Genomic DNA, 19273 nt, shown 5'->3' on the forward strand with positions numbered 1-19273 from the left:
GGAATCCTAAGATCAAATAACAAAGGGGCAAGTTTTAAGGACTCTAAATGATGTAAAAATTCAAGATATCACCAAGACTAAGTATCTAACAACCACAACCCCAACTAATCACTAACGATGATTATCGACAATAAACAACCACCTTAATCATTCATTACTACTAAAACTATACCGATTCTAACCAAGCCAATTCTAACAAGAGTAAACCATTGCCTACCTCAAAGCTGGAATTACTCCTAAACCATTAACATTTGGTCTTTCCTTTCTTAGCAGCCTAAACACAATGTCATTCTATCAAATTATATATGAACATATGATAACAAGGATAACGATATCCCTATTGCTATAATTAAAAATGGAACTAAAATTGGGTCAAAATTTGACATTTGGACCCACTCACGAAATTATAAAACTAACTCCATTAGAAGCTCGACATTCTCAGTGGGTTAAATAAAGTGGTTCTCTACGTTTAGGGTCTTGGAAGCTCCGCATTCGTGGGCTTCTAGCTCTGCATTCGTGGAGGGTTAATCGACCAAATTAAAGACCCAATTTTCAACTTATTCTATCAACTTTAAACCATAATTTCTTGAGAATTTCAAGTCCAAATTTGGCGATTCAAGAGGCTATATTCAAGAGAATTTTATGGGGAGTCCATGATGGGAGCACCTCGTATTTTAGGTAGTCTAATGAAAGACTATGATATCCCTGAAGGACAAAGTTCACAACAGAGTTCATGTTATGCCAACTAGGCCATTTTAGTAGGTTGTAGTTAGTAGGAGGTGTTATATATACAGTGAGTTGGGGTATTTACCTAGGGATTGTCCTATAGTCACACATCGCAGACGATATGCTCGATAGGATTGGGTGTCCTAGTTAGTGGTACTAGTATCCTAGTTAGTGGTACAGTTGTTCAATTCGATGCCAGGCACATTGCATCCCATCCTTCTATAGGTCAGAAAGAGGATGAGGCTCAAGGTATCAATCGGATTACTTTCTTATTATTTCCTATGACAACTTTACTTAAAACTATGCGTATGTATCTCCTAGGTGATTTATTTTATTAGTGGATCATATTGGTTTTAATATTATGTTAATTTAGTGGTACAGTTATACCTTGTGTATGTTGAGCTTAGTTAATTGCTTTGGTGAATTTCTATTTGGCCATTCTAGAGTTTTGTTGAGTTGGTCATTTACCCTTTCTTGTTTGCCCCCTGATGTTCTTAGCTGATATGAGGTTGCTACCAAGAGATGGGTGTGTTAGAAGTTGTGGCCCTTGTGTTCTAGTATAGATCTCGTTCATCAATTCTTGCTTTGTTCAATTTCCTATTCTTAGTTCCTAATATGGTGAAGTTATGGTTTGCCCTTCGAATGGGCCAGGTTGTCTCTTTATGATACATTTGATGGTTAAGTTATTGGTTAAGTTGGTTGTGTGATGTTGTGTCAGATGGCTATGTTTGAGTTGGGAAGGCTGGAAATGGAATTGTTTTTGTTCATTCTAAGTATGGTGATGTTTTAGCTTGAAGTTTCTTGTAAAGAGGGTTTTTTGGGTTCATGGAAAGGGTGGTCCTTTTATGCTTATGTCTAATCAATAATTAGCGAGAAGGGGTGATTGTGGGGAAAGAGCATTTATATCGAAAATTTTAGTCATAGGCTTTTTTACCTTACAACCAAGACTATATTCAATCTCGTTGATTCCGTGTTATGCCTTGGTTCTACTAGTCAACTACAGTGGGTGTGTCAATTAAGTTAAATTATTGATTTGGGTCTTATTTTATGGTGTTCTTTGACTAATTCTAACCCTGGCTTCTATTGTCAAATAGAATTTCTCTTCAAAGGCTCAGCCTCTTGATTGAGTCAAAGCAATTCATGGAATCATTTCCAGGTTTCTTGTTTAGGATGCAAGGTTTGTGTATGTAATTGTGGTTACCTGGTAGTATTCCTTTTGATGTTGATTTCAGTGGTTCGGATTTAATTCGGGTCACTCTTAAAAAGGGTTCAAATGCTTGTTTCTATCTACCGACTTAATTTTTGTTGGATGATGGTGGTTTACTAACATTCGCACTCAGGAAGTGATAAATGGACTTATGGTATTAGTTTCAATTCTGTTTGGGTTAGATTCCCATATTGGTTTGTTTTTCCAGAAGGCCTATTGGCAGTAAAATGACATTAGAGTTAGTGTCATTATATTTTTCATTCTACTCTGGACTTGGTTTTCCCTTGGAGTAGCCCTTTCAATTTTGAAAGATAGATTTTAGACTCAAGTTATTGTTTTTAGGAGACATTGGGTTAGAAATTTGTGCCTATGCCTTGGGCTGAGTTTCCTATTTTGAGTTCTTGTCGCTCTTCGATGTTCAGGTGGTTCTTGCATGTCTTTCATGCCTTTTTGGGGAATGTTCAGATGTTGCTAGGAGCTATCACTTTTTTTAGGTTGGGTAGGATACCTATGATGACTAAGGAGCCTTGAGTTTGGAGTATAAAGCAAATAATTTGACTTGGGAATTATTTAGCATCTTTTTTTGTCTGTTGGTCACCTAATTTTGAGGTATTGATGTGATTTTGGTTTATCTCGGGTTAGTCTATTGAGCTCAGTTATGTTTTTATTATTGGGTGGAAGTTAGTATTATGAAAGAGGAATTAGAAGTTGGGTTGAGTTATGAAGAAGAAAAGTGAATTTTGGAGTTTTGTCTAAGCTTGTGTTCTGGGTTGGCATTGCCCGACTTGAGAAGGTAACTGTAGATCTGCGGAGCTTGCGGGCGGAGCTTTCTACTTTTTTAACGCCATTGGGTTGTTGCCTATCCTTTGACTTTCGAGGATTAAAGTTATTTCAATAGTGGATGTTGTAATGACCCTCCAAGTAATTTTCATCTTCCCTAATCTTTTTAGTGTTTAAAGTTTTCCTGTAGCAATCCAAAGTTATTTATCACTTGCTAGAACTGAAAGGTTGGTCTCCTGGTTGTTCATTTGGGGTTTATGCCTATTTCCTTATTTTGGAGCTCTTGGAGTTTAAATGGTTGAGTTTAGCCAAAACTATAGCCAAATGACCTTAGAACTGAATTCTGATAATTCTATTAGCTTCAAAATAGCCAAATTAGGCTAGAAGCATTGTCATCATAAGTCACGAGCCTTTTGGTGGTAGTTTGAGAAATTAGGCACTTTAGCCTTTAAGCTTTAGCCTAAGGTTGATTTTTGTCATCATTCTTGAAAAACATAGTCGGATTGAAATTTCATCAGCTCACTTAGCTCGAAATGTTGAGTTTGGTCTATAATGATTGTTCATTCATTTGCCAAAGTTTTTGATCTAATTTTGAGGCCCATTGTGTAATTTGGCTAAAAATAGCATTAGGTATGGGGTCCACATTTAGTTATAACGACCCTATGTTTTGAGTTGTTTTGACTCTGAATGATTTCCGAAGGCTTGTTCAAAATTTTGGGACTTTTGGCCCTTTTTCTAGTTTTTTAGTGCAGCATTTTGTGCTCTGCATTTGCGGGCATGAAGCTCTGCATTCGTGGTGGGTTAAATGGGGTTGTTCTCCGCGTTCACGGGCTTGGAAGCTCCGTGTTTGCGGAGGGTTATCCGTACAACTTATAGACCTGATTTTCAGCTTATTCTCTCAACTTTACACCACAATTTCTAGAGCATTTGAAGTCCAAATTTTGCAATTCAAGAGGCTATTTTCAAGAGAATCTCATAGAGAGTTCATTGGTAAGATTGGAATCTTGATTAAAATCTTCATGTGAAGTAAATTTGCGACTTTGGCTGCTATCTCTTGCCATTTTTGGAATGGAATTGTGGTGAATTTTGGGAAATTATTTCTTGATCATTTTAGGTCCGCTTTCTGTGATTCAAGGGTCCAAATTGTGGGTTTTTCCACAAGAAACTTCGTTATGTGAATATCTTTGTCCGATGAGGCTTTTTTTCGGTAAATCTCTATTTAAAGCTGCTGTCCCCTTTTAGTGTTTAGCTTAAAATTCAAAAATTCTTATTGCATTATAATTTCTTGATGTTTCCCTCCCCCGTCTTGTGTTGTAAATTGTTCCATGAACTTGGGGTACTTTTAGGACAAACTTTTGGGATCAATATTTGAATTTTGGATGTGGATCCCACATTTCCCATTTTAGACTCCGAAATTAGTCCATCTCCAAAGAATGATATTTTAGTGTCAAAACATTTTTATTGATGAGAAGATCAACTTTTTGATCGCATGGAGAAAATTGGATTTGTTTGTGGAGCAGAAAGCTATCGAGAAGTGGACTTGTAGCCCTCGTGTTTGGCTTCAAGGTAGGGTACGATCTTTATTCCTTTGATTGAGCTTCATAAGGTATTGTTTATTATAAATAGCTTGTGGTTTAGATTGTATGTGATAGGTTAGGCTCGATTCCTAGTTTTATGTTTCCTTATTTTGGTATGACTATATGAAACCCTCCGTATATTTGGTAGATTATGGATTATGTCTTAGTTTAGCCTTTATTAGCCAATTTTAGGTTGCTTGATCGATGTTTATGGTTGTTGGCAGAATTCTTCCTTACAATTGACTTTGTGTTGACCCTTAGTTAATGTAGTCGTTGCTGGCGGGAATTTCTAAGACTTAGTGTCCTTCACTTTTATAGCCCCTATTTTAGAGCCTTGGTGTTGTGGTTTACACCCGATGACGCTTGTGAATTACAGCTGAGCCCCATTTCTAGATATAGAGTGAGAATTCTCTATGCTTTATTGTTGTTGTTTGCCGAGCCTAGTTGTGTTTGTACTCTCGAGGTGGTACTTTTATTGGATCTGGAGTTATAGATTGACTAGTTGAGTACCTATTTCCTGATATCCTCTTCATTGTTACCCAATTAGGGTTGATCTCCCTTTGTAGCCTTGTTCTTGAGTTAGAGGAGTAGACTAAGCCCTAGGCCTTGGTTAGAGGTCGGTTTTATCAGTTAGTCTAGTTTTTTGGGCTCTAGAGGGTAAGGTGCTTGGGGCGTCATTATTGCATATGATTGTGCATGTTTTTGGGGTACTGATGATGGTATGCATTGCATTAGCAAATTGTTTTCTCATGGATGTAGTTGACCCCGGTGCATGCATTGGTTCTTGACATTGATTTGAGAAAGATGGGTTGTAACCCAAACTATTTTATATTAATATTTTTAATGGGGGTCGTACTACCTTTATTATTACTCTTTATAATGGACTAGAGGTACCTAGGCTGAGCTCATTTTCTTATATTATTCTAGTTAGAGAGAGTTCCCTACCTCTTTATATATTGATTTGACTACTTATCTCCAGTCACTATGACATAAAGTATTCTAGATGATCGGATGTAGAAATTGCTATCTATATTAATATAAGACCTGGATCAGGACCAGCCAGATATAAAGGGGCATTCTCGAGCCCCCTATACCAATCCCAAAGAGGCGCATGGGTACTACTTCTTGGTCAGAACTAAAAGTAGGTGTATATTCTCGGTATGAGTCACTTTGCAATAATGGTACTATTGGTTTTATTGAATAACTCTCAATCATATATGCATGACCTATCACCAGCATAGTTGTTTGTACCTATTAGTAGTTTGGGATGTCGTGCGGGTTTACTTGTTTTTGAGTAAACCTACAGGGCACCCAGGGGCTTAAGAGGTATTATGTGACTATTTGCAAACTTGTGGTGGTGTAAAGAGTGGTCTCTTTTTTGAAGGTAGTTACTGCCCTTGTTCTTATTTATCTAACCTTTCTGTGTAGGGATTTAGTTGCTACGGTCCTTTGGGACTTTATGTGATATTTTTGTTTACTTGTTTTAGTTGGTCATCACTTAGTTGTCCTCTTTCATAGTGTGTTGTCATGTTTAGGGTCTGGGCTAGCACCACCAAGTACATCCTTTGTTTCCTTGCTTGTTTCCTATCTTCTCCCTTCCTTATATCAAATGGTTCTTATTCTAAGCTTCCCTATTATTTTGGTTAGTTATTTGTGATACATACTCCTTACTTACATATTTTTTATACTTGCTTTATCTTTGGATCTCAGTCGGTCGATGCCTACTGAGTGTCACTTGTTGGTACTCATACTACACTTTTGCACCCTATAGATCATAGTACGGGTTTGCACTATTGATTTGGATATCGTATGAAGAAACACATGGATTCGGGAGACTTGGTAAGCTTTTTCCATTCAGAGTTGCCTATATCCCTCTATTTTAGCTTGGACAACTCTTTATTTTGCACTCGGAGACAATTATACTATTATTATATCTATATAAACCTTGTACATCCTTATTTAGTCTAATGGCTCGACTACCGGCTGATACCAGGTCTTGGGGTTGTCTTGTTCTATTTTTCACATCCTTCTTTTCCTCTTCTTCTTATTATGATAAATAATTTTTGTTTCTTTCCTTTTGTTTGTGATGGTCTTGTCACGACTCAACCCTGTAGGCCAAGACTGGGGTGCAACCTGGACCCCCCGTATACCTAGATATCAACTGTGGTCAAATTGAACTATAAATAAAACAATATCATGTAACAGAGTCCTACTGTACGATAACATATTCGTAAACCTATAGCCTTTTTCATTTGTAGCACAACATGACAGGGCACGCAAGCCGACAAGGCTGCCATAACATAATACCATATATCATATATCATGTAGACCTAGCTGAATCAAACTGACATACACAACCCACATATACATGTCTGCAGACCTGTAAAAATATTAACGACAACATATGGTGGGACAGGGCCCCCGCCGTACCCCTGAATAGATATTACAATTTTACACATCAATGGTCCGTATAAACAACTAGGCTTCAATAAAATGGAGCCTCTTCCAACTGAGCTGAATCGAATCCTAAGCTGACGGACTCCCAAAACCTGTACCTGTACCTGAGGGAAAGAAACGTAGCCCCTCGAAGAAAAAGTGGTCAGTACGACATATATACTAAGTATGTAAAACATAACATAATACCACAGGAAGAATATCTGAAGTAGAGAAGTAGGGGCTAAAATATCAAAATTGGAAACCTGTACTTGTACTCTGTGAATCATGAAAGCATGCATGCTCAATTTATACAATATAGCTGGCCCTTTTAGGGATCCGGGGACTCACATCTGTAGGACAATAATAGGCCCGGCGCCATCACCACCTTATTACAACACATCATTATATATATATACATACGTACCCAGCCCTCTCATGAGGGGCTCGGTGGACAATGAAGTGTGTTATGCACAATAACGTAGACGACCCAGGAATTAATGAAAGAAGGGTTACATTATACACGAGTAGAGTAGTGAGTAACTATATGCAATTTAAATCATTATCAGAAACTCGACAAAATAAGAAAGTTAAGCTTTTGTTTGAGGACCCGAGTAACGGTGTAGTCATATGGAGTGTCCTCTAAATGCCATTATGGGATGTCTCAAAAGTAATCTTGGGGACCCTAGACATGTATTAATATAGGGCCAAATCATTTATGGAATCAAAAACACTTAGTCTCGTATAGTCTTTAAGACTTGTAGCCTGTACATTTGGTACCTCTTTAACATATAGAAGTTTCCAGGGAAATAGTTCAACTACTATCAGAGTTCGATATTCAAAAGTAAATAGGAGATGTTAAGAATGGAGTTACTCCGAATCTCATATCATATTTAAATTACAACTAAGACATGCCACAAAAGAAAGAGAGTAAACTCTATATAGTCTGTACTTTCCTTCGGGTAGTCATTATATACATATATCGTACCCGACCCATCATGGGGCTCGGTGAACAACTATGGCATCATAATCTCATTTTCATACCAAGTACATATCAATAGAAAGGAAAGATAATTTCCCATACGCTATTCTTTAGCACGTAGAAGCCTTAACAGGCAATGATCAATTCTTGTAGGGGTGTCAACACCTAACTGTAGTTAGGGATTATGAGGCGTACCTGGAGTTCTGGGAATAGAATTATCCCCACATTCCACATACAATTCACTTAAGGCTAAGATTTGACAAAAGGAAAGAAAGATAGCTGCACGTACTTATACCAAAACAACCAGCAGCAGCCTCCATACACACAATGCCTCATTTCAACTACAATTTAATTACGATGACTTCAATTTCAATTGTTTATACCGTTGAGCATTTTCATGATTTTTCTAAACTTCCATCAGCCTAATAGGTGTGTAATAAACCCTATAATAACACCATAAAGTCAAAATTTAAAGGAGAAGTCTTACCTTACGAAAAATTGGCCAAAACTAGCCAAAATTGTGCCTCGGAACTTTTTCTAGCGCGACTTGAACGGCGTGGATGCTTGTTGTCCGATTTTTGCTGCACCAAGCCATAATTTTATACTACTAATACCTCCATATCATCGTGGTATATGCTAGATAATTAGTTTATGGAACGTAATCGGGACTTACCTTATTTTTTCATCCAAGCCGTCACTATTTTCTCTCAACTATAGGGTTTGCTTTCTTTTGTTTGCTGCTGCAGTTTTGTGAGTATAAACTGAAGATAAGTTATGATATACAAGTATATTGGTGGTCATAGGAGGTGACACATGTCATCCCCTAAGGGGGACACATGTCCAGCCCCTATTGGGCCACCGCATCTATGCAAGCAAATAGAGGCTGCCACTTGGCAGTGAGGCCCACCTCCCCTAAGCAGGTGGGTCCCTACTTGACCCCAAGCAGGTCGGTCACCTTCTTGCTTGAGGTGATTCCACGTGTCACTCTTTCATTTGCTGCCATATCATCTTTTCCCCTTCCTCGCGGGTTTATAATCTCGTTTTATTTTAAAAGCCTATGTAATCCATGCTATGCAAGCTTGGTACGTACTCCAATAGCTTAAGTATGTAGGACTTCCAACTTAGTAGCATACGTAAGTAAATCAAGTCCAACGACTCATTACTTAGCCTCGAATTCCTTCTGGATTCTTATTTCCAACCTTCTCTCTTATGGGGTATCCCACTCTCCCTCCCTTAGAGTCGTTTGATAGTGTCATAGCGTATCCGTCTCACATGATAATGTCTAAGGAAATTATGAGACATTCCGAGTTTAAAAGTGTGGGGTGTAACATCCTTCCCCCCTTTAGAACATTCGTCCCCGAATGTTAGACAAAACTTCTCTGAGAACCTTATACAAATTGTAGGGGGATTTTTTATTGTTTCCATAACACCTACTTCTATCCAAGTACTTAATATATAAATTTCAGGAGTTGGGTTTACCTACTGACGTCGGGAATAGGTGCGAATACCTGTGTTTCATGTTCTCTTTAGTTTCCCCGGTCATTCTCTTTCTGGTTTTGGTTTTTCCACTATATCTTGATGGAAGGCACGTCTTTAGTCTACAATATTCCAGTTTACCGGTCTAAGATGGCGATAGATTTTTTTCTCACAGGATTCCATCTCTTGGACATCTCTATGGAATATACCCTGGGTGACTCGTCAGTACCCTTACGAAGCATTCCTATCTGATGGACTGGGAGCATAGTTTCCAAATAAGGTTGTAAGCTCAACTTACCAGCCATGTTGCCCACCTTATGAGCAACTTGATACAGTTTAATATATTTTGGGTTAAGTTCTCTTTTCTAGGTGACTATGTTATGAACATCCAATCATCCATTTGAACTTTGAATGTCGATGTCGATTATCTGTATATCATTTCTGCTGACTCTAGGTTGTTAGTCAATAGTTTTCCTTATCCTGTTTAGTCTACCAGCTTAGTCTTTTCCCCAATAGGGGGACTTATACACTCTGCCTTACAACATCTTGTAGGGGGTCATCTGGATACTGGAATGGTATCCCTTCTCATAGGCAAACTCAATAAGTGGTGGACGATCATCTCAGTTACTCTTAAAGTCAACCATATAAGCTCGCAATATATCTTCTAACGTCTGATAGTATGCTCAGTCTGTTCAGCAGCTCGAGGGACAAACTAGGGTACTAAGATCTACCTGTGTTCCCAATCTCTTCTTGGATTGATGCCAAATGTTAATCATTTTTGAAGTCCTTCTATCTAAGATATTATCTGGTGAATCTTCACAGAACCTTACTATCTTCATGTTCTATAACTCCACCTAATTCCAGCTGCATAGGTTCTCTTGATTGGAAGCAAATGGGCTGATACCTTAGCCTACTCACAATAACCCATATAGCACTCTACTCTTACAGATTATAAAATAGGTTCATAATGACGTTGATAATTTGGGAACTGTTAGCCTCGTATAGTCTTTCTCAACTCTTTTCAGAACTTTAACTAGCATTCTATCTTTTGGATCCTTCTTCCCCTGTTTTTTTTCCAATCCTTAGAGTTGGCTACCGAATAATGCTGCAGTCCCCCTCATATAATGTCTCTCATAGTCGTTCTGTGCTTTGTCTAACAATATCTAAAATAATTCTGAAGGAATTTTGGCATAGAGGCTCGCCATCCTGTAGTAACCAGCTAGTTCTGCCAGTTTCACTTAGACCCTTTCACAATCTCCCTTACCCCCGCTTGTAATCCTCTAGACACATTATCTTGTGTCATTCTTTAGTTTACAAGAATATGATAGGGTACAAGAAGTATCCTAGCGCTATCTTCTCATGTTTTACCTTGCGTTTTTCTCCCCTATACTACACTCAATATTGGGGTAGATCTTTGGTCCAATCGTGGCCATGTTTTACTTCACCCGTAGTACTAATTCCATCTCGGTAGTTTGGCTTAACCTATCTTTGCATCTCTCGGTAGTTAATTGCAACTTGGGTAGCATTCCCTCTAGAGTCATCTGGCGCTGGAGTGCAAAGTGAGTCTTGTAGTCCTGGTCATATTGTGAAATTTTCGACCTTGGGTATTACTTCCTGTCATCCGTAAATTACATCGGCTGGTACCCTTAACTTTTAGGTTTTGCTTTTTCGCCCTTAGAGTTGGCTACCAAGTGGTGTCAAAATTCGTTCGCCCACTGGCCCATATAGTCCTTCTGTGGTTTTTCTCTCATTAACTGGTACTATGTTGAAGAGTTGTGGCATTTGAGTGCATTGTCAGTTAGTAGTTAGCTAATCCTTCTTGTCTTGCTTAAATCTTTTTTACAATACCCTCAACATAATGTATAGTACTCTAGGAACATAATATCATGTCATTTCTTCGCCGCTAGTTCCGATTCTTCCATCTTGCGTGATCATACCAGCACTAACGCATTAAGTTCCATTAGAATTTCAAAGTTAAGAATGCTGGGGAGAGAGTAATACTGGGATGGGTGACCTCCCTAGGAAGTCTTCATATCGCATTTCATTGTAATCCTTGCTATAATGTACGGGGCACTCAACTTAGCTTCAGATTTACCTCAGCGTTGTCTCGCGAGTCTTTATGTTTTGCCTTGTCCTTTCCTCTGTTATCTTGCAACCAGTATGTCGTAGACCTTTAGCTTTACTATGACCATGTCCCCCCCTTTTTTTGGTCATTTTTATTTAACTTCTGCTTTTGTATTCCCCCCTTTCTGTATGCACCTATTCATTAAGGTGGGCTACTGAGTAGCGCTAAAGTTAGTTCATATAGTGACCTTTGGAGCCGCTTTGAGTTTTTGGTATTACTAGCTGGCATAGTATATGGTCCATATAAATGACTATGCTTCGATACAATAGAGCCTCTTCCAACTGAGCTGAATGGAATACTAAGCTGACGGACTCCCAAAACATGTACCTGTACCTACAGGCATGAAATGCAGCCTCCCGAAGAAAGGGGGATCAGTACGACATATGTACTGAGTACGTAAAACATAACATAATGCCACTGGAAGCATATCTGAAGTAGAGAAGCAGGGGCTAAAATATCAAAATTGGAAACCTATACATGTACTCTATGAATCATGAAAGCATGCATGCTCAATTTATACAATATAGCCGGCCCTTTCAGGGGTTTAGGGACTCACATCGGTAGGAACATCATAGGCCCAACGCCATCACCACTTTATTACAACACATCATCAAATATATATACATGCGTACCCGGCCCTCTAGTGAGGGGCTCGGTAGATAATGCAGTTAGTTGTGCATGATAACGTACCCAGCCCAGAACTCGGTGAAAGAAGGGTTACATTATACACGAGTAGAGTAGTGAGTAACTATATGGAATTTAAATCATTATCAGAGACTCGACAAAAAAAGAAAGTTAAGCTTTTGTTTGAGGACCCAAGTAACGGTGTAGTCATCTGGAGTGTCCTCTAAATTCCATTATGGGCTGTCTCAAAAGTAATATCAGGGACCCTAGACATGTATTAATATAGGGCCAAATAGTATATGGAATCAAAAACACTTAGTCTCGTATAGTCTTTAAGACTTGGAGCCTGTACATTTGGTACCTCTTTAACATATAGAAGTTTCCAGGGAAATAGTTCAACTACTATCAGAGTTCGATATTGAAAACTAAATAGGAGATGTTAAGAATGGAGTTACTCCGAAGCTCACATCATATTTAACTTACAACTACGACATGCCATAAAAGAAAGAGAGTAAACTCTATATAGTCTGTACTTTCCTTCATGTAGTCATTATATACATATATCGTACCCGTCCCATCTTGGGGCTTGGTGAACAACTATGGCATCATAATCTCATTTTCATACCAAGTACATATAAAGAGAAAGGAAAGATAATTTCCCATACACTACTCTTTAGCACGTAGAAGCCTTAATAGGCAATGATCAATTCTTGTAGGGGTGTCAACACCTAACTGTAGTTAGGGATTATGACGCATACCTGGAGTTCTGGAATGGAATTATCCCCATATTCCACATACAATTAACTTAAGGCTAAGAGTTGCCAAAAGGAAAGAAAGATAGTTGCACGTACTTATACAAAAAATGCCAAGAGAAAGCTTTACATACCTCTTGTGAGTTACTCCTTATCCCGTTCGCCTCGTCGTCCTTTGAACCTATTCAATATGAAATTAATACGAATATCAACCACTCTTAACTTTCCAGTATCTTAGGTTGTACCTTAGTATTCGCAGAATCTATTTCCTTGTTCATCTCCTCGGCTAGTTCTTTAATTGGTTAAGGCGTTAACGAAAATTGGGAAGCATCTCCCCTATAATGCGCCCTATCCAAATTTCCAATTAGATCCCTAAATACTACAGCCAACCAACAACAACAATCTACAATAATCCATTTTGTAACACCTTTACCCGTACGAAGCGGGGGGTCGTGTGGCTGCAACTGGAAGCTTCCCCACCTCATTTAGAAAATATTTAGACCCTGCAAAATGCACCACACAACCAGCAGCATCCTTCACACACACAACGCCTCATTTCGACTACAATTTAATTACGATGACTTTAATTTCGATTGTTTCTACCGTCAAGCATTTCCACGATTTTTTTAAACTTCCAGCAGCCTAAGAGGTGTGTAATACACCCTATAATAACACCATAAAGTCCAAATTTAAAGGAGAAGGCTTACCTTACCCAAAACTGGCCAAAACTAGCAAAACTTGTGCCTCGGAACTTTTTGTAGCACGACTTGAACGCCATGGCTTCTTGCTGTCCGCCTTTTCTGAACCAAACCATGATTTTATACTAATAATACCTCCATATCATCGTGGTATATGCTATATAATTACTTTATGGAACGAAATTGGGACTTACCTTATTTTTTCCTCCAAGCCGTCACTATTTTCTCTCAACTTTAGGGTTTACTTTCTTTTGTTTGCTGCTGCAGTTTTATGAGTATAAACTGAAGATAAGTCATGATATACATGTATATTGGTGGTCCTAGGAGGTGAAACGTGTCATCCCCTATTGGGCCACCGCTACGACACTATCAAATGAATCTAAGGAAGGTAGAATGTGATACCCCATAGTAGAGAAGGTTGGAAATGGATTCATAAGAATTCGGAAGGAATTGGAGGCGAAGTAATGAGTCGTTGGACTCGATTTACCTAAGTAAGCTACTAACTTGGAAGTCCTACATACTTAAGCTATTGGAGTACGTATCAAGCTTGTGTAGCATGGATTACATAGGCTCTTAAAATAAGACAAGATTACGAACCCGCGAGGAAGGGGAAAAGATGACACGTGGCAACCAATGGAGGAGTAACACGTGGCAACACCTCAAGCAACCAGGTAACCCACCTACTTGGGGTCAAGTAGGTGACCTACCTGCTTGGGGAGGTGGGCCCCACTGCCACATGGCAGCCTCTCCTTGCTTGCATAGATGCGGTGGCCCAATAGGGGATGACACGTGTCACCTCCTAGGACCACCAATATACATGTATATCATGACTTATATTCAGTTTATACTCATAAAACTAGCAAAACTTGTGCCTCGGAACTTTTTGTAGCATGACTTGAACGCCATGGCTTCTTGCTGTCCGCCTTTTCTGAACCAAACCATGATTTTATACTAATAATACCTCCATATCATTGTGGTATATGCTATATAATTACTTTATGGAACGAAATTGGGACTTACCTTATTTTTTCCTCCAAGCCGTCACTATTTTCTCTCAACTTTAGGGTTTACTTTCTTTTGTTTGCTGCTGCAGTTTTATGAGTATAAACTGAAGATAAGTCATGATATACATGTATATTGGTGGTCCTAGGAGGTGAAACGTGTCATCCCCTATTGGGCCACCGCATCTATGCAAGCAAGTAGAGGCTGCCATGTGGCAGTGGGGCCCACCTCCCTAAGCAGGTAGGTCACCTACTTGACCCCAAGTAGGTGGGTCACCTGCTTGCTTGAGGTGTTGCCACGTGTTACTCCTCCATTGGTTGCCATGTGTCATCTTTTCCCCTTCCTCGCGGGTTTGTAATCTTGTCTTATTTTAAGAGCCTATGTAATCCATGCTACACAAGCTTGATACGTACTCCAATAGCTTAAGTATGTAGGACTTCCAAGTTAGTAGCTTACTTAGGTAAATCGAGTCCAACGACTCATTACTTTGCCTCCAATTCCTTCCGAATTCTTATGAATCCATTTCCAACCTTCTCTACTATGGGGTATCACATTCTCCCTTCCTTAGATTCATTTGATAGTGTCGTAGCATATCCGGCTCACATGATAATGTTTAAGGAACTTATGAGACATTCTGTGTTTAAAAGTGTGGGGTGTAATAGGTCTGTTGCATATGGTTCTAGATTGTGGGGTTAGGCTTACCTACTGGTTGGTTGATAGTAGGTTCCATCATCAATTGAGAAATTGGACTGTGATAATTAATTATAGAACCCATAGGTTTAAATTTTAGTTTCCTAATGATACTATTATTGAATGTAAGGGCAGTGATTTAGTGCTTAAGGGTCGATTCATTTCAGGTCCCAAAAAATGATTTCAAAAGGGTGCATCTATCAGTTAGTGCATGTTAGGGATGTTGATTCTGAAATTTCTACTCTTGGGTCGGTCCCTTATATTCCTCCTTTCTATATGGCTTCTACAGAACTTAAGGAGTTGAAAGAGAAATCAAAGGATTTGCTAGATAAAGGTTTCATTAGATCAAGTATCTCTTTATGGGGTGTTCCCATGTTGTTTGTTAGAAAGAACGCTGATTCACTCTAAATTTGTATAGATTATCGACAATTGAATAAGGTCATTGTGAAGAACATGTATCCAATTTTCAGTATATATCATTTATTTGACCAAATGCATGGGGAAAGTTATTTTTCAAAGATTGATCTTCTATCGGGTTATTATCAACTCCGAGTGAGGGATTGTGAAATTTTGAAGAAGGCGTTTAGAACTCACTATGGTCACTTTGAATTCTTGGTTATGTCTTTTGGACTAACGAATGCCCTACAACTTTTGTGAATTTGATGAACATGGTGTTCAAACAATACTTGGATATGTTTTTGATTATTTTTATTGATGATATTTTGATTTACTCATGAGGTGAGATAGAGCATGCCGATCATTTGAGAATTATGTGCAAATTCTCAAGGACCATCAGTTGTATGAAAAGTTTAGCAAATATGAATTTTTGTTGAGGTAAGTTGTGCTCCTTGGTCACATTGTTTGTGGAGAAGGAATTAGGGCTGACCCAAAAAACACTGAGGTAGTTCAGAAATAGCCTAAACCACTTACTCATTTTGATATTCGAAGTTTATTGGGCTTGGCTAGTTATTATAGACAGTTTGTGAAATATTTCTCCTCCATTGCATCGCCTTTGACTACTTTGACTCAAAAGAAGGTGAAATTTCAATGGTCCGAAGCATATGAGAAAAACTCCAAAGAGTTGAAGGATAGACTTACCTCCGCCCCTGATTTGACTTTATAGAAAGGCTTTGATGGGTTTGTTGTGTATTATGATGCTTCAAGAATTGGTTTTAGTTGTGTTTTAATGAAAAATAGTAAAGTGATAGCTTATGCTTCAAGGAAACACAACGCACATGAAAAGAATTACTCAACTCATGACTTGGAGTTGGCAGTGGTGGTATTTGCTTTGTTGTTGCGGTGAAACTATATTTATGGTGTCTATATGGATGTTTTCACAGATCATAAGAGTTTGCAATATGTGTCCACTCAAAAAGACTAAAACCTTCAACAAAGGAGATGGCTTGAGTAATTGAAGGATTATGACATGTGTGCTATACCATTCGGTTAAGGCAAATGTTGTTGTTGATGCTCTTAGTAGATTGTCTATGAATAGTGTAGCTTATATTGGGGATGAGAAGAAAGAGCTAGTTTAGGATGTGCATTGATTAGTCCATTTGGGTGTTCAATTGGTTAATTCCAAAAATGGGGTTGTTATTATGCAAAATGGTTTCGAATCATCTCTTGTGGCGAATGTAAAGGCAAATCAATAAAATGATTCTAGTTTAGTTGAATTGAAGAAAACGGTTGTTGAAAAATCCATTGAGGCTTTCTCTAAGGGGGAGATGGTGTTTTGATATATCAAGGCTGATTATGTGTTCCAAATGTTGATGGCTTGAAAGATATGATCTTATCAGAAGCTCATAGTTCGAGATATTCTATTCATCCTAGTTCCACGAAGATGTATCGAGATTTGAGAGAAGTGTATTGGTAGAATGGCGTGAAATAGGATATTATGGAATTTTTGGCTAAGTGTCCTAATTGTCAAAAAGTAAAAGCCGAGAATCAAAAACTGAGAGGTTTTGCTCAAGGAAATGAGATTTCTACTGGGAAGTGGGAAGCCTTAAATATGGAATTTGTTACTAGTTTGCCTCGTTCTCGTAGGCAACACAATTCCATTTGGGTGATTGTCTACCAAACGACTAAGTTGGCTCATTTTCTCTCAGAAAAGACCTCATATTCAACCAAGGATTATGCTATATTATATATTCGAGAGTTGGTGATTCTTCATGGTGTTTCATTGTCTATCATTTTAGATCAAGGTATTCAATTTACATCTATGTTTTGGAGATCTTTTTCTAAAAGGATCTTGTTACCCAAGTGAAGCTTAATACGACTTTTTATTAACAAACGGATGTCCTGAATGAACGTACCATTAGACATTTGAGGATATGTTGAGAGCATGTGTGATTGATTTTAAAGGAAATTGGGATGATCATTTTTCATTAATAGAATTTGCTAATAATAAAATATATTACTCTAGCATTGAGATTGCCGCATTTGAAGCTTTGTATGGTAGGAGGTGTAGATACCCTATTGGTTGGTTTAAGGTAGCTAAATTTGCCTTGATAGGACTTGAGTTGGTATTTGAGTCTATGGATAAGGTTAAACTCATTATACAAAGATTGAAAACTACCCAACGTCGACAGAAGGAGGATGGAACTTAAATTTGAGGTTAATTATTAGGTTTAGTTGAAAATTTCATCAATGAAGGGTGTAATGCATTTTGGAAAGAAAGGAAGGTTAAGTTCCCTCTATGTTGGCCCATATAACATTTTGAAGTAAATGGATAAGGTGGCTTATGAGTTGGATTTACCTTTAGATTTTGCATTAGTGCATCTAGTTTTTCATGTGTCATTATTAAGGAATTTTGTTAGTGATCCTAGCTCCTTTCTGCCATTGAACAACATTGAGGTTAATAAGAGTCTTTCTTATGAAGAGGTTCCGTTTGAGATATTAGACTAGCAAGTTAGGAAGTTCAGAAACAAAGAAATAACTTCAAGTAAGTTTTATGGAGGAATCAAGAGGTTGAGGGTGCTACGTCGAAAGTTGAAGCCGATATGATGTCCCAATATCCTCATCTCTTTCCTATCGTGCCCAGTTGAGGTATTTAGTTCCTTCATGATCCAACCAGCCTAAGTTATGCAATTCAGTTATTCTCATGGTTCCATATGCATTCATATTCATGAAATAAGTTTTAAAGTCATGTTTTTGAGTGAGAATAAATATTTCATGTTTATATTATTATCGAGATGTTTTACATTCATATTGGTTTGTTATATTCCTTTCATATTCCATTCATACTAGCTTGAGTACCATTCAAAGAAGAATGTTCCCAAGGAGGAGATATTGTAAGACCTTGAAATTTGGAAAGTCGAAAAACAAAGATCAACTCATGATTTTTTTGAAACATGCAATATTAGGCACAAGGTAATGACCAAGGAATTCCATCACTGTCCATGGTATGCACCAAGTATCCTAGTGAGAGCCATCATGGTGGTGATTCAGGAAATCAGTCATGTAGGATGAGGTCAACGACAAGGGACCACAGATCATAGTGAGCACCATGAGCTATGAAGCCTTGCATGGTGACCCCTCTCCAAAGGCATCAAAAAATATTCCCATGGTGTGGACCATGTCTTACCATGATAGATCGTGTAGCCTTCATAGACCTTGGTGGGTTTCGAGGTGGTAACTCATAAAGGACACCCTACAGATCCTGTACCATAACCTTTATTCACGAATTGTGATGCACTCCATGGACCACTAAGGGTTCTGGAGGACGTTTTGAAACTCTCCTCCTTAACTCCCAGGTTTTAATTCCAATTCAATCATCACAAACACCACTAGGGGCCATAGTGGGTATCATGGACCATGATAAACCTCCGTGGAAGGGTAATCTAGTCATTTACCTAATCTTTCATTAACGTAAGTGGACGTTTTTTACACTATATTCATTAAGAAATTCATACTAAATACTCCTAAGTCTATTTCATTCCCTCATTAACTCCCAAACAACTTTAAGATTTTTCTCTCAAGGTTCACTCAAGGGTTCATCTTCTTCATCAAGTTTGGCTAGGATTTCTTCAAGAACAAGTCTCATTTTTCAATTCCAAGTTCAAATTCAATGAAGGTATGTAAGAATTGATCCATGAGTCCCTTTCACCCTTGGAGTCCTAAGATTTCTATAAAAACATCTCATGAATTTCAATTAGGTTCGTAACCCTAGTTTTATGAATTGCGATGAGCTATTTTAATTATG

The sequence above is a fragment of the Solanum dulcamara genome, chromosome 11 (assembly GCF_947179165.1).
Source record: "Solanum dulcamara chromosome 11, daSolDulc1.2, whole genome shotgun sequence".
Lineage (NCBI taxonomy): Eukaryota > Viridiplantae > Streptophyta > Magnoliopsida > Solanales > Solanaceae > Solanum > Solanum dulcamara.